The sequence below is a fragment of the Macrotis lagotis genome, chromosome 3 (assembly GCF_037893015.1).
Source record: "Macrotis lagotis isolate mMagLag1 chromosome 3, bilby.v1.9.chrom.fasta, whole genome shotgun sequence".
In the NCBI taxonomy this organism is placed as follows: Eukaryota; Metazoa; Chordata; class Mammalia; order Peramelemorphia; family Peramelidae; genus Macrotis; species Macrotis lagotis.
This window is the reverse complement of record NC_133660.1, coordinates 96,353,986-96,369,658: the sequence shown is the minus strand read 5'-3', so window position 1 is coordinate 96,369,658 and position 15,673 is coordinate 96,353,986. Positions and strand designations below refer to the sequence as shown.

Genomic DNA, 15,673 nt, shown 5'->3' with positions numbered 1-15,673 from the left:
AGATGACTGCCTTGACTAACTCTACTTTTGTTGATTAAATCTATTTGATTTAAAATTAAAGCTTCCTTTAATTTCAATACTAAAAAGAACTCCATTTTATCATGGTAACTCTTCCTTCCCTTCCTCATTTTTTAAAAAGAAGAGTTTAAAATAATGCTACCCATATCTTAACTGTGGAACTGAGTGGAAGCCTCTTAACAAGAGCTTAATATTCTATCAATTGACAGATAGATTTTAATTAAAACTGGAACAGAAGGTTTTTTTCCCCTTTTAAAGTCTCGAATACTTAAATGCAAACTCAAATAGTTTCAAATTCAAATTCAAATTCTATACAACACAGTCATATCTTCTTCCTTCTTTGTTTGCTCTTCTCTAGCTCCAGGAAGAAGACCAACAAAAGAACCTACTAATATTCTATACAAATCATACTCTATTACTACACCAGAGACTTAAATACAAAACAGAGCATAGATGGATTAAACTGCAGGAAAGACATATCAAGAATGCAAATCTAGAATAGCTTTATGGTAGGCAATATAGTACTATTATTATCTCAGTTTTGCCACTCAAGAAACTGAGGCAGGAAGAAATTAAGTGACTTGCCTGGAGTTTCACAATTATTAAGTAATTGAATTTTGATTTAAATTTAGGCCTTCCTGATTTGGGGTTTTAGTGTTCAATCTCCTAGTGTGCAAACTTCTTGAGGGACAGAGGCTAATTTTTGTTTTTTGTCTTTTTTTTCTCATTTAGGACATAATAGTGGCTTTAATAAATAATTGTTGAATTGTCTTGAATAAATTAATCCCCTTCTAGGTATTTTGGTTGATAATAGATCAATACTCTCCAATATTCTTTGTTTAATAGTATTTAACAATGGTATTTAATAATAATGCTAGGTTAACATATTGGTTTGAAAAATCCTGAAATTATACCAGTTACAAAAGTGTAACCATTAAAAACTGGGCAGACTGGTAGGTTACTGGTTGGAAGAGGCCAATGCTGAATAGAGAGTTTTCTTTTTTCTTCTTGTTGTTTGGCTTTGTTGATTTAACTACATAGTATTTGGCTTGCATTTCAAATAGAACAAGATTTACTAATATCAAGACTCTAAGAATTCATAGAAAGCCATATTAAAGTAGGAGAATTTATAAAGGAAAGTAATATTTTAGCAGTAGTAGTAGTAGTATTATCTAATCTGTTACTTGTTCTGAGTTAATCATTGACTTCTGTGTTTGTTTATTTCCTGTTCTTGGTGGTGGTAGTGTTTTTAAAGGTACCAAGACAGAGTCATCCAACTTTTGTAGCTAAGAAACATGCCTTTTTCCTCTAACAAATTCTTGACTTGTGTGTCTTGGTGTTCTGCATTTTCTTTAAACTTGTTGCATATCTGATCTTTTGCTTTTCTATCAGATGAATGCACCTAGAGAGCATCCCTTTTTAAAGATAATTATTCTGAATCATTACCATAGACTTCCCAACAGTTATTGGTCCTTTACTTTTCAGAGAGTTGAAACAGTTCTGAAACAACTTGATCATTCTCTCTAAAATAAATCCAAAAATCTCTCAAGACTGCTTTTGAAGAGTTTATTTGAATTTAAATTTATAGCAGTAATTCTTGAATGGTATCTCAAGGAGGGGACTTATACTTTATATACTTTTATTTAGAGAACTGTGTGGTGGAGGTCAGAGGAGAATCTGTTTCTCCATGTCCCTCCATGGACCTCTCAAATCCTAGGGGCATGGTTGATCATGTATACAAAAATGATAGAATAGCCATTATTGGCATGCACAGTTAAAAATTCTCTGTCAAATGACTATTTTAATAGGAGATGAAAATTAAGGACAAGGTGTTCTGTATATGAGTGATGGGCATTCTAGCAGGACAACTAAGATCCTAAGAAAATGAAGCCAAAGGTACTTATCAGGGCAGTCCAAGGAAATGTCATTGAACACTGCAGAGCTGGTTTTTGTTTTTCTTGAGTTCCTGTTTGACAGGCTCCATCTCTAATAAAAAGTTAAGAGCTATTTGATTTTAAAATTGACTACCTAAGAATTAAAAGTTCCTCACCCATCATTTCTGTTTACTTATCTTCTGGACTTATCTAGATTTCCATTTCATCTTTATGGATAATGAGAACTTCACTCAAAATGTATATTGCAAGGAGAGCATTCTTAATTTTTAGAAGGATTATTGTAGAGAACTAATTCAACAATTATTTGCAAAGCATGAGAGAGTGGTCCTGCAGAAAAGTTAGTGATCATGGTATCACAGGACCAGAGTTAAACTCCCATCTCTGCCACTTAGTTTGTGCTTTTTGACTTGGACAAATCAATTAAGCTCTCCAGATATTTTTTTTAGGTTTTTGCAAGGCAAATGGGGTTAAGTAGCTTGCCCAAGGCCACACAGCTAGGTAATTATTAAGGTGTCTGAGATTGGATTTCAACCCAGGTACTCCTGACTCTAAGGTCGGTGCTTTATCCACTACACCATCTAGCTGCCCAAAATTCTTTTTTTTTTACAAGGCAAATGGGGTTAAGTGGCTTGCCCAAGGCCACACAACTAGGTAATTATTAAGTGCCTGAGACCAGATTTGAACCCAGGTATTCCTGACTCCAAGGCCGGTGCTTTATCCACTACACCACCTAGCCTCCCCTAGCTCTCCAGATTTCAGTTTCTTAATCTGTATAGTGTTAAATAGGAGTGCTTCACAGTTGGAGGGGAGGAAAAAGAGATAAAATTGTTGAGGGGCTAGATTTGGAAGGGCCTGGAATGCCAGCAGTAGGTAGCCATTAGAGGGTTTTGAGGGTAGGAGTGACAATAGATCTTTTCATTAAGAAAATGAATATGACAAAACAGAATAGATGGGAAAGGGAGCAGAGAAGTAGAGCAGAAAGTGATCAGAAAGGAGGTTTCTACAATAATCTGTTTGATAATATAAATGAAAAGTGAAGAATGAATTCAACAGAGACATTCTCCTCCCAGATAAAATGTTCATCTTCCTCAGATATCTCAGTTTGTTACATCTAACCTACTCCGAATTTTTTCTACCTTCTTATATGCAATTTGTGAGATTGTCTTCCCTTTGGTTAATTGTAAGTCCCTTAAGAACCACACTTCAGTCACAACTCTTTTTCTAGCTCTAGTACTTTATATATTTCCAGAAAAGCAAATTGTCAATATTTGCTGGATTATGGAGAAAATAAGGGAATTCCAGAAAACATCTTTTGCTTCATGGACTACTAAGCTTTTGACTGAGTGGATCACAACAAAATGTGGCAAGCCCTCAAAGACATGGGAGTACATGATTGTCTTGTGACTTGAGGAACCTGTATGCAGACCAAGAAGCAACAGTTAAAACTGAACATGGAACAACTGATTGAATTAATATTGGTAAAGGAGGGGCAGCTAGGTGTGCAGAGCACCACCAGCCCTGGAGTCAGGAGTACCTGAGCTCAAATCCGGCCTCAGACACTTAATAATTACCTAGCTGTGTGGCCTTGAGCAAGCCACTTAACCCTATTGTCTTGTCAAAAAAAAAAAGATTGTTAAAGGAGTATGACATAGGCTATATGTTATTACCTTACTTATTTAGCTTTACAGGTAGAGTAAATCATGTGAAATGTTAAGCTGGATGAATCAAAGGCTGTGATTAAGGTTGCTGAGAGAAACATCAACTGTCTTAGATATGCACATGATACCCCTCTGATGGCAATAATTAAATAGGAATTAAGAAGCCTTTTGGTAAGGGTGAAAGAGGAGGGTATAAAAGATGACCTGAAACTGAATATAAAAAAACAACTAAGATCTTGGCAATGGACCCTATCATTTTCTGGCAAATAGAGGGAATGGAATAAGTGTTAGATTTTATGCTTTTTGTACTCAAAGATTATTGCAGATGGTGACTACAATCATGAAATTTAAAGACACCTGTTTTTGGAAGGAAAATTATGGCAAATCTGAACAGTACTAAAAACCCGAGACGTCACCTTGCTGACAAAGATTCATAAATTCAAAGCTTCAGTTTTTCTAATAGCAATGTATGACTATGAGAATTGGATTAAAAGGAAAATCAAGTGCCACAGAATCAGTACTTTTTTTAGTGTTTTTTTTTTTGCAAGGCAATAGAGTTAAGTGGCTTGCCCATGGCCACACAGCTAGGTAATTATTAAGTGTCTTAGGCTGGATTTGAACTCAGGTACTCCTGACTCCAGGGCTGGTGCTTTATCCACTGTGCCACCTAGCTGCCCTAGAATTGGTACGTTTGAATTGTAGTACTAGAGAAAATTGTTGAGAGCCCCTTATACAGTAAGGAAATCAATCAATATAATTAAATATAATTCATTCAATATAATTCACTGGAAAATCAAATACTGAAGTTAAAGTTTAAATACTTTGGGCACATAATGAGAAGACAGGGCTCATTGGAAAAGACCCTGATGTTGAGAAAGATTGAACGCCAAAGGAAGAGGGGATAATAAAGGATGAAATGGAAAGACAGAGTCATGGAAACAATAAAAATGAACTTGGACAGACTTTGAGAGATAGTGGAGGCAATAGGGGTCTGACATGCCATGATCCATGGGGTCAAGAAGAATTGGACATAACTGGGCAGCAACAACTTTATATTTTGGGAGGAAGTGGTCATGAATGTTTTGTAAGAATATATTTTTGTAACTATTTCAATGAAATTGGTTTCCTTGATAATCCTCTGTGTTTTATTTTATACTTTTAAAAGCATTATTATGAGAAGGGAAGTTCTTCCAGAAATCCTCTGGTTCATTCATCATCTTCTTTTGGAACACCAGAGATTTTACAAAGGCTACTTCCTTTCTTTGAACTTCAGTCCATTATTGAAGATGGTAAAATAAAAACTATTTAAAGTATAATCTCTTTATAATAATAAATGTGTTGTTACAATAAGGACAGTTAGATGTAGCAATGAATAAAGCACTGTTCTTGGAATCAGGAGGATGGGAATTTGAATCCAGCCTCAGATACTTGAACTCACTAGCTCTGTGACCTTGGACAAGTCACTTGTGATTGCCTCACATTCAGGGACATCTCCAGTGGTCCTGGTTCATATCTGGCCACTGGTTTGGAGGAGAAAGTGATTCTGGTGATATATTTCAGCTCCCCCTCACTCAAATCCAATTTGCAAATTTCTCATGGCATCACCTCCCTGATGTCATGATCTTCTTTGAGAATGAAGGACAAACATCATCATCATTATCATCATCATCATCATCTGAGAAAGGGTTCAGTGACTTAACCAGACTGCCAAATGGGGTCTCTAGCATAGGAAAGATTAAGAATTTCTGCAGTAGAGGTATATGTGTTTGTGTGTGTGTGTGTGTGTGTGTGTGTGTGTGTGTGTGTGTATGTATGTATATAAACACTAAGAGATATTTGTTTATTGGTTTTATTTGACAGGACTTTGACTCTTCTCTGTTTCCACATCTCCTCCCAGTGACATAGAGAACACCACAGTTTTGGAAAAAAAGCTTGAAGAATGAAGGTGTCATTGACCACAAATAAAAACGAAAAACTACTTCTGGGGGTTAATAAGAAAGAGGAGAAACATCTTATTATTTTGGCTATATTGCCTGAGGTGCTGCTAGGGTATTTTCTTGACCCTTCACTTTTTAACATTTTTATCAATGACTTGGAAAAAGGTATAGGCTGATCAAATTACAAGTAACACACATAAAACTGAGAAGGATTTGCTTACACCTTGGTTAGAAGGATCCAAGGAAATCTTGACAGGGGTAGATTATTTTTAAGCCAAAAAAACCAATTTAATAGTATAATCTTAGAAGTAAGCTCTTGAATTTGATTTACACTTAGCTATGGAAGAGTCATGATTAGGTAGGTAGCAGTTTTGGTTTGATTTTGTTTTTTTTCTGAAAAGTGTCTGGTACTTTTTAATATATAAAATGATAAAGTAACAAAAACTGAATTTCTGGTAATTTTAGGTCATTTTTAGACAGGGGCATATAAGGATATAAAAATAAAAGGTATCAATAATAAAAGTAAATAAGGCAAAAAAGAAGGAAAAGAGAAATGGGGACTCCTAGGAGGGACAAATACCAAAGTGACAACATTTCTGGTAAAAAATCATGCCAGGATTTCAAGTGTGAACCAAAGTTCTTGATAAGTGATAAAAATAATAACTTTTTTTAGTTCTGTTGGGAGCAAGAGGAAGTTTAGGAATGCTTTTTGATGTGGTTGAGAAGACATCAAGATGGCAAAAAGGAAATAGAGGGACTCAAGTCTTTATGATTGGAAATGACAGGTAGTGGCCCTGGATAGTGAAAGAAATAGAGGTGATCCAAGACATAGAAGTGTTTCTTAGGCGTTGGATCAGACTGCCTCAGCTCATCATGCTAACCTTCAATGTATGATAGAAAAGGCATGTTTGAGAACGTTTAGGGGAAGAATACTAGACAAAGAATTCAAACCACTATTGCCACTGGAGAATATAGTAGACTACTTGGGGTTACATTTTACCTTTAATTTTCAAACACAATACTGGATAGAAAGGAAAAAGTTTACTTTAGTAACTAGCTCATAGGTCACTACATAGTATATAATGTAGAACTGCACATACAGACTTAGTCAGGAAATAGCTATTTTCTAACCAAAGAGATATAGAATATAAGGGAAACAAAAATATAACTGTCTGTAAAACCAGGTAGAGAAGGATGATAAAGAGCTTTGTTACCTTAAAAAACAAAGAGAATCAGTACAAGGGGGTGAGCAATTAAGAGAGGTCATGTCAGAGGTATTTAAGGAGAAAAATGTCAGAAAATAACAAAGAGAAGAAATCTGCAAAATATTCACTACCACGGGCAATACAGCTACCATATTTGGTTTCTAACATTTAGTCTAGGATATGAAAGGTACAAATGGCATTAAAGAGAACTTATATAGGGAAAAGCAATTGGATTAGATCAAATGTAAAAGAAAATATTTGCTCTGAAGGCGACACAATTTTGGGAGTATTGAGTAATCAGTTTACAAAGTATCTGAAGGAGAAAATACCCAAAGATGAAGAAAAAAACCATATTGTTCCTTATTAATACCCCAAAAGGCAAACAAATCCAAGAATTATCTGAACTACAACAGTGGTATGTGTGTGTGTGTGTGTGTGTGTGTGTGTGTGTGTGTGTGTGTATTTATCTCAATTGTCTTAAAATCATTTAAAAAGATATCATGGAAATCCCTGGTAAAGGTATAAATACTAGGAACAGGCAAGGTTTTATAAGTGATAGCCTACAGAAAACTGCATATTTATCATCCTACAATTACCAGATCTTGAAAATACACATCACTTACTTACTTTTTAATTTATAAAAAGGGGATTTAATTTGATAGAGGAAATATTGAATTCCTCTCTCCTTCAATAAGGAATCATTGGGTGGCACATTAAAATTATTTAAGATATTTGAAAGTTCTAAGATTTTTTTCTTCTTTTGAATGGTTTCCTCCCCCTCTATTTATGATTCTTCTTTCACAATATGATTAATATTGAAATATATAAACAACTATATAACCTATATTAGATTACTTGCTGTCATGGGGAGGGGGAAAGGGAGGGAAGGAGAAAAATGTGGAACTCAAAAGCTTATAAAAAGATGAATGTTGTAAACTATCTCTGCATGTTTTTTTTTCCAAATTAAAGTAACTTTATGTCAATCAGAAAACAGGAAAGAAGCTCCACATGCTAGATGTGGCTATTCTTCCTCTGCCAGAGGGGAGGATTTGGTGAAGAACAAAGACAAGCATGAAGTTTGATAGGAAAATAAACCTTGAATTTGAAGAGAAAGAGACAGATAAGAAGCTGCTGTAGGGTGCCCTGGCCTACTTGGCACTGGAATGGATGAGCAAGGTCACCTTGGATGGCTGGTTCCTGAAGGGAGGGGAGGTTTTCTGATTTGACTTGATTAGAGACAGTGTGCTATCCCTGGAGCTTCTCAGGGTGAGCTAGAAGGTTCAGGCCAGACTTGGTATTGGTAGGTCAAAGGTGAGCAGGGGTTTGTGCAGGCTTCCTTCTCTCCTCCCCAGCGAGGGGCTGGCCCTGCTCTTCCCAGATGGTGAGGCCGTTACAGGAGCAGATCTGCTTGGGATTCTGGAAGAGGCCAGCAGAGTGAGCAATGATACCACAGGCCAGCCTCTCACCAGAGTTTCCAGTGACCTTGGAGAATGGATGTCCTCCCTGACCCAGGTCATCTTCCCCTGAATCAATGACCAGGCTTCAGCCAATGATGTCCCACACCTTGAGCTGCTCGTTCTCTATCCTGAAGGTTGTCCTTCCATCAACATTAGCATAGACATCTCCCAGGTCTCCCACGTGCCGGTAGGTGTCCTGGGGGCCACCATGGGGCATTCCATTGGGGTTGAAGTGGTCTCTACAGCTGGCACAATTTTGGGTCAAGTCCCCATACTGATGGACATGGAGGCCCTGGGGCCCAGGCTCCAGGACATCGATCATCCCCTCGATAAGGCAGCATGTGGGGGATACTTGTAGGAAACGAATGACTCCCTGCATGGACCCAGGCTGCCCCAACATGGCCACAGCTGCCCCCAGGTTCTGAAGCATGTTGCTTCCCATGCCCTTGAGCACAGCCTGGTGGCCTATGCTCTCCAAGAGACTCTACACCTCTTGGCTGGGCAAGGTGGTGGTCACCAGGACGCTCTGATTCTCCAGGTGCACCTTTGCTCCCTGGATCCCTGCCACATCCCGCAGGGATGCCTGCACCGCGTCCACGCAGCTCTGGCAGCTCATCTGCACTGGGAACTCCAGCGTGCATGCTGGCCCGCTGGCCCAGCTGAGCACGGGCGCAGCTTCAACAGAAGCCATCTTTCTCTCTGCATGTTTTTGAAAAAATATAATAACATTAAAAATAAAGTCAAAACATAAAGAAACTTGTTTAATAACCCTCTAATAAAAAAGAATCAGACAAAACTTGAAGGATGATCTATAGTTACCCAAAATGTTCAACACTGAGAGCGGGATCCAGTACAGATAACAAGTTGAAGAGAATTTTTCTAACAGTGCTGAGGACCTTCATTTCCTCCTCTTTTAGGATGATATCACACTGTTGCGACAAACCCAAGAACGGTACAATACCTCCTTTTGGGGTATCTGTGACAGAGAATGTCATCTGTATCCTGAGAAAGAATTGTGGAGTTTGAACAAAGACCAAAGACTATTACCTTTAATTTTAAGAAAATGTTATCTTATTATATAATCCTGCTATATCTCATACTTTATGTTTTTTCCTTAAGGATATGATTTCTGTCTCATCACATTCAACTTAGATCATTGCATACCATGGAAACAATATAAAGACTAATAGAATAGGGGCAGCTAGATGGCTCAGTTGATAAAGCACTGGCTCTGGGGTCAGAAGTACCTGAGTTCAAATTTGACCTTAGACACTTAATAATTACCTAGCTGTGTGGCCTTGGGCAAGCCACTTAACCCCACTGTCTTGCAACCCCCCCATAAAAAACAAACCTAAAAAAAGACTAACAGACTACCTTCTGTTGGGGGGGGGTAGAGGGAGAGAAGCAAGATTGGGGGAAAAACTGTAAATTCAAAATAAATAAAATCTTTCAAAAAAAAGAAAGATAACCAAGGGCAGCTAGGTGGCTAGAGCAATGGCCTTTGAGTCAGGAGGACCTGAGTTAAAATCTGTCCTCAAAAATCTTAACACTTGCTAACTGTGTGATACTTGGCAAGTCACTTAACCTCGAATGTCTCTCAAAAAATAAAAAAGGCTTAAATATTGAAAAATTTTACTTTACTGTCTACCTACAAGTGCATGGAGGATGTATATTGTCCAGAATTCCAATTATTAAGATATTTGTCCATCTACCTATCTGTCTAGCTAGTTATTCAGCTACCTTAAACAGTACAAATGGATAATTCTGTGAGATGGAACTGAAATTAGATAAATGATAGAGATTGGACTTTACAACCCTTAGGATTTTGCAAAGCTTGTTTAATGACCCTAAAGTGTCTGGAAATGGAGACCTATCTTTCTACTACAGATATTCAACCAATAGGTCTTTGATGTCCAAAGAATTAAAAATAACTATCACTCAGAGGGTAATGGAGAGTGCCTGGAATGTTGGAACTAAATGGCAATGTATAACAGAAGGAATTTCAAAGCACTGAAATGTAAGATGCTATTGAGGTAAAATATAATCAGAAAAGAAGATGGGATGGTCATGGTATTAAGAATGAGGGATGACAGGTAGACAAACTGAAAGTCTGACTTGTGATGTTGGAAGAAATTGAGGATTACACACCCCTTGCTAGCACCAGCATTACCCTCTTTTCCCTTCCCACCCCTCTGTCCTAGTAGTTGCATCATCTGTGATGAACTTAGGAGAGAGCATGGACTAGGGTCCGCAGAATGAATAAGCATGGATAAATTCTAATATTCAATAATGAAGGGTCCATCCACATGGATGAGATCACAGATGCAATCGAGTATTTGAATGCTATAAATGAATTATCTATGCATATTGTGGAGTCCTTTCTTTCCCAAAAGCAAAGTGGCTAATCAATTTTGAATTGCTTTATTTACAATTAATTTATTCAAAGAGAATAGGAACCCCCAAAGAGGGTAAACTCTATTTTAAATTTGATTCTCATCAATAGAGAGAAAACTGTTTTCTGGATGGAAATGATGAAAACCTTGAAGGCAAGTGACTACTCCATTTTTAGAAAGCTGCTCGAAGAGAAAAAAATCTGGGAGTAGTCAGAAATAAATATTGGATATTTTGAAAAATAAATTTCAGGAAAGAATTAGAATAAGTGATTTTCAAGAATGAATATGTAATCTAAGATTCTATAGAGGAATTGGAAACTCTCAAAAATGAGTTTGGGAAAGGAATTCAATGAGAAAAGGGAATTGTCTAAAGAGAACAGTAAGAAAGCACAGAGAAGTCACAAATCAACTTAGATTTTTTTAAGGAAATGTGTAGAAGATGAACTAAGAACAAGTAATAGCATTGATACAAAATTGTATTATGATTATTAAAAAATAAGCATTAGAGCTTAAAATGAGTTTTTTTTTTAATTTGTAAAGGGAAAAGAGGAGAATCAAAGAATGGAGAGTACTGCTGTCTGGGGTAGATGTCATAATGACTGATGATAAAAATGGTAGAACTTCTCAAATCTTATTTATGTTTTCTCTGTTGTAAGTAATGAGAATTTTACTGGGAAGGATGGAACCAAAATAACTGCCATTGATGAACTCAAGTCACTTGGCCCAGATGAAGTATTGTAAGAATGACAAAAGTGATTGTTGAACCATTGAGTGACTTTTTTGGAGAATTATAAATGTGTGCTAAGATTATAAAATGGTACTACTTGTACTTGTCCCATTTTTTTTAAATGGAAAAAGTTAGGAACATGCATATTATAAGTCAGCAAAAGCTTGGGCTTCAATTTGTGGCAAAATCCCAAAATCTATCTCTATAGATGGTTAGTAATCATCTAGAATAGGAAGAGTTGATAGCAAAGAGCCATCATGACTTTATCAAGAATAAACAATACCAATCTGACCTTAATTCATTTTTGACATGATTATTAACCTTATAGATGAACTGTATCTATATTTATAACAAATTATTTCTTATATCACAATTTTGGAAAAGCGGTGGAAGAATAAGTAAATTTAGGTTCCTAAGATTAGTGTGGCAATAGTTCAAAGATTGGATGAATGATAGACAAATAGATAGAGAGTCTATTGCGGCACAGCTAGCTGACATAGTGGATAGAGTACCAGTCTGGAGTCAATAGTAACTGAGTTCAAATCTGACCTCAGACACTGAATAATCACCTGCATATTCTTGGGCAAGCCACTCAACCCCATTGCCTTGCAAAAATAAAAGCAAACATACAAACAAAAAGTACCCCTCACTTAAAGAGAGAGAGAGAGAGAGAGAGAATATATTGCAATTTTTCTGGCAGTTGGTAATGAGGGTTTTTCCTGGATGAATGCCTCTTACCAGAATAATAAACTACAGTTGGCATTAACATTTTTGCATGTCTGTCATGTCTGTCCTCTCCATTCTTACCCATTCAGATGGGTCTTGATGGCACTGATAACCCAGCTATGATGCCTGGAAATGATGGTGTCTCTAGATGTTGTCAAGGATTTAATAATCCTTCCCAATTGTCCCTTTCTAAGAGAGGCCTTTTAATATCAATTTTTGGGGTCTTTTGCTTGTTTGTTTTTATTCAGGCACTTGAATCTTAATTAGGACAACTAGATCTGCTATCAAATAACTCTTTTGCCTTGGACATATTACCTCTGAGAGTCTCAGTTATCTTATCTATCAAATTAAGGTCAATTTAATGACCTGGGTTAACATCCCTTGCAACTTGAATAGCCTCTGAATTTGATACCTTCAACACTTTTTAGCTGGGTGACTCTGGGCAAGTCACTTAACCTCTGACTTCCTCAGTTTCCTTAACTGTAAAAAAGAAGGAATAGTACCTCAAAAAATAATTGTTGTGAGGATCAACTGAGAAATTTGTAAAGTGCCTAGCAAAGTATCTGACATATAGTAGACATAATAAATACTTACTCTCTCCCAACTATTTGATTCACCTAAAAGTGAGTCCTGATGAGTTCCCTTACTGCTTTACAAGTTCTGCTAATACAAATACTTGAAAGTCTTTCTAAGACTTTGTGCTTTCATAGAATACTCACTTCACTTAATTTCGAAGTTGAGGTATACATTGATGGGATTACTCTCAAATAGATTTAGGTTCAAATCCTGACTCTGACACTATGACCGTCACCAGATTACTTAAATACTTTGATGCACTGATGCATCCATATTATGGATCACAGCCAAGCATTGGTTGAAGATATTTCCACACCAACTGAAATAACAGACCTTTAATATATTGACTTAATTTCTGTTTAAATAAATAGCCCCTATATCATAGGATGGTTGAGACTGATTTGCAATGCTCAAAAAGTACAAGCACATTTTTGGGGGAATTTCTAGCTTTGTTTCTTAAGTCTTGGTACTTAAGATCATGGGTTTTAGAAATATTTCCATTTAAAATGAATTCTTCATTCCCCCTAGAGAAAATGAATGAATATGTTTCATGTGTGAGGTAGAATATTTTCAATGAGAGGTAAAACCCATTCTTAATGCTTTATGGTTATTCATTTCATTGCATGCTGGAGAATCTTGGGCCAGTTTCAAATTGATATGTACTGAGCATCACTTGCAAAGTGCTTTGAGATTGTCCTTGGATGAAAATAGCTTTATGGTATTGGTACTAATTAAATAATTCCTTGTTTCAGTTGACATAGGACATGAGCGTCAGGAAGTCCATTTACCTGGAAGAATGAAATTTACAAACTATTAAAGTTTCAAGGTTACTAAACTAGTAAATCCAGGGAATGCTATGGATGTAATTTTTGAAGGATATTTGTTAAGATGGAGACAATTCAGAGTAGCTCCTGAATCAATTTGTGCTTTGTGGGGATTATTTGAAGGGGGTAGGGATGTTTAGCTGTATATGTGAAGACTTGAGGGAGATAGTTAATGGGTTGGAAAGATTCTCAATTCAATTCAATATATATTGTGACTTCTATGAACCTTTTATTTGAAAGAGATACTAGAATAGTTCTATTTGATCCCTTAAAGTGGGTCTGGAGGCAGAAGTTGAAAAGAGGAAGATTTAGATTTGGTATAAGGAAAATTTTTTTCACCATTTTAACACAAAAGTGAAATGGGCTGCCTTTAGGTCCTGTTATATTTTCCTTTACTAGAATTTTTTTTTTACCAATAGCTATGATTGTCTGCTATATTGTAAAACAGAGATCTCTTGGACCACAGCTCTCTTGAATGTTGTCTGAACTAGATGAATAGATGGTTTCTATATGATTTTAATATGTAGATGTATTAATGAAAAAAAGAAATATATACATGTGTAGTTTTCTAAGTCAATATGTGGCCAACACATCTTTATGTGTAATTTAGTAGACACTTTTTCATGTTGATACTATTGTTGTAATATATTATTAGCCACAAGGATTCTAATTTTTGTTTTTTTTTTTCTTTATATCACCATTACTTAGCACAGTGCCAGGTGCACCAGTAAGCTTTGAATAGATTCTTGTTGATTGATTGAGTGAAGAACAAAAACATTCTGTGTTTCTCTGATTTTGTTAAAACTTTCTAGCTTTCTTAGCTCTATGATTCTGCATACCACAGTTCAGATATTTTTCCCAGGCCTGCTGATTTAATCATGTCATTTTCTTCTTATAGACCTTCAGTGGCTTCACATATCTCTGGCTCAAATAATTTGCTAACTCCTGACCCTTGTCTTCAAAGCTTTTTACAGACTAGTTCTGTTTTATTATCTCTTATCTCTAGCAATAATGTAGTCTGTACTCTTTATTCTTGCTGAAAATTATCTCCTAGCACATCCAGTCTTCCTTTTCCTCATCAAATGTTTGCCAAATGTATCTCATCATCATAAATCTTTTAAGCTCTAATAAACTCTATAAACCAGCAGAATTCCTTAAAATATTTTCTCTGTTAAAGGAAATATATTTGATTTAAATAATATCTTATAGCTATTTTTTGTATCATAAACTAGATGTGAAAACATTTCCTAGAGGTATTCTGGAAGGATAGTTTTGTTTGTTTGTTTTGTTTGTTTGTTTTTTTGCAAGGCAAATGGGGTTAAATGGCTTGCCCAATGCCACACAGCTAGGTAATTATTAGTGTCTGAGGCCAGATTTGAACCCAGGTACTCCCTGACTCCAAGGCTGGTGCTCTATCCACTACGCCACCTAGCCGCCCCTCTGGAAGGATATTAATAGGGACAATGCAGGCGGTACAATGAGTATGGGAAATAAATGGTGATAGAGACTGACAGAAAAAAAAAATTAAGGAATTTCATGTTAACCCTAGGCTTAGGAGTGACTAAGTTTAAATTTCATTTTTGAATGTAAAAATAAATAAGGTCACATCATCTTCGAATTAATTTACACAAAGTTAGCTCTGTTTGGAAGAAGGAGAAATGGAGAGAGAAAGAGAGAGAGAGAGAGAGAGAGAGAGAGAGAGAGAGAGAGAGAGCGCTATTCCCTTCAAATATGTATCATTCAAGTAAGTGTGACATGAAAGATATTACTGCCTAAGGAACCCCTGGTGAGAAAGGTAGCAACTGAAGCTGTTCAGCTTCATTTGATAGTCTAGCTCTCTGGCCCATGTTTTAGAGTCAATATTTATTCCAATAGAGAAGAGACTATATTATTTTATTCTCCTACGATTGCTTCTAGAAACACTTCTCTGGAACAATGTGATGGACAGATTTCTTTTATTTTGAAAATAAAGTTCATTGGGCTGGCTAGGTGGCGCAGTGGATAGAGCACCCAGCCCTGGAGTCAGGAGTTCAAATCTGGCATCAGTCACTTAATAATTACCTAGCTGTGTGGCCTTGGACAGGCCACTTAATCTCATTTGCCTTGAAAAAAAACTAAAAAAACTAAAATAAAAAATAAAGTTCACTACACTAACTTGCCATATGTTTCATATGCTGATCTAAGCACAAAGGACCCTAATAAGAAAGGGAAATAGGAGGGGTTAGCATTATTGAATCTTACTTTTAATAAGATTTGA

The 15,673-nt window shown here is 36.4% G+C and overlaps 1 pseudogene; it reads right to left on the bottom strand.

Moving 5' to 3' along the window:
- Positions 1-8,018: 8,018 nt before the first annotated feature.
- LOC141517710 (copper chaperone for superoxide dismutase pseudogene) lies at positions 8,019-8,771 on the bottom strand (annotated as a pseudogene).
- Positions 8,772-15,673: the final 6,902 nt, after the last annotated feature.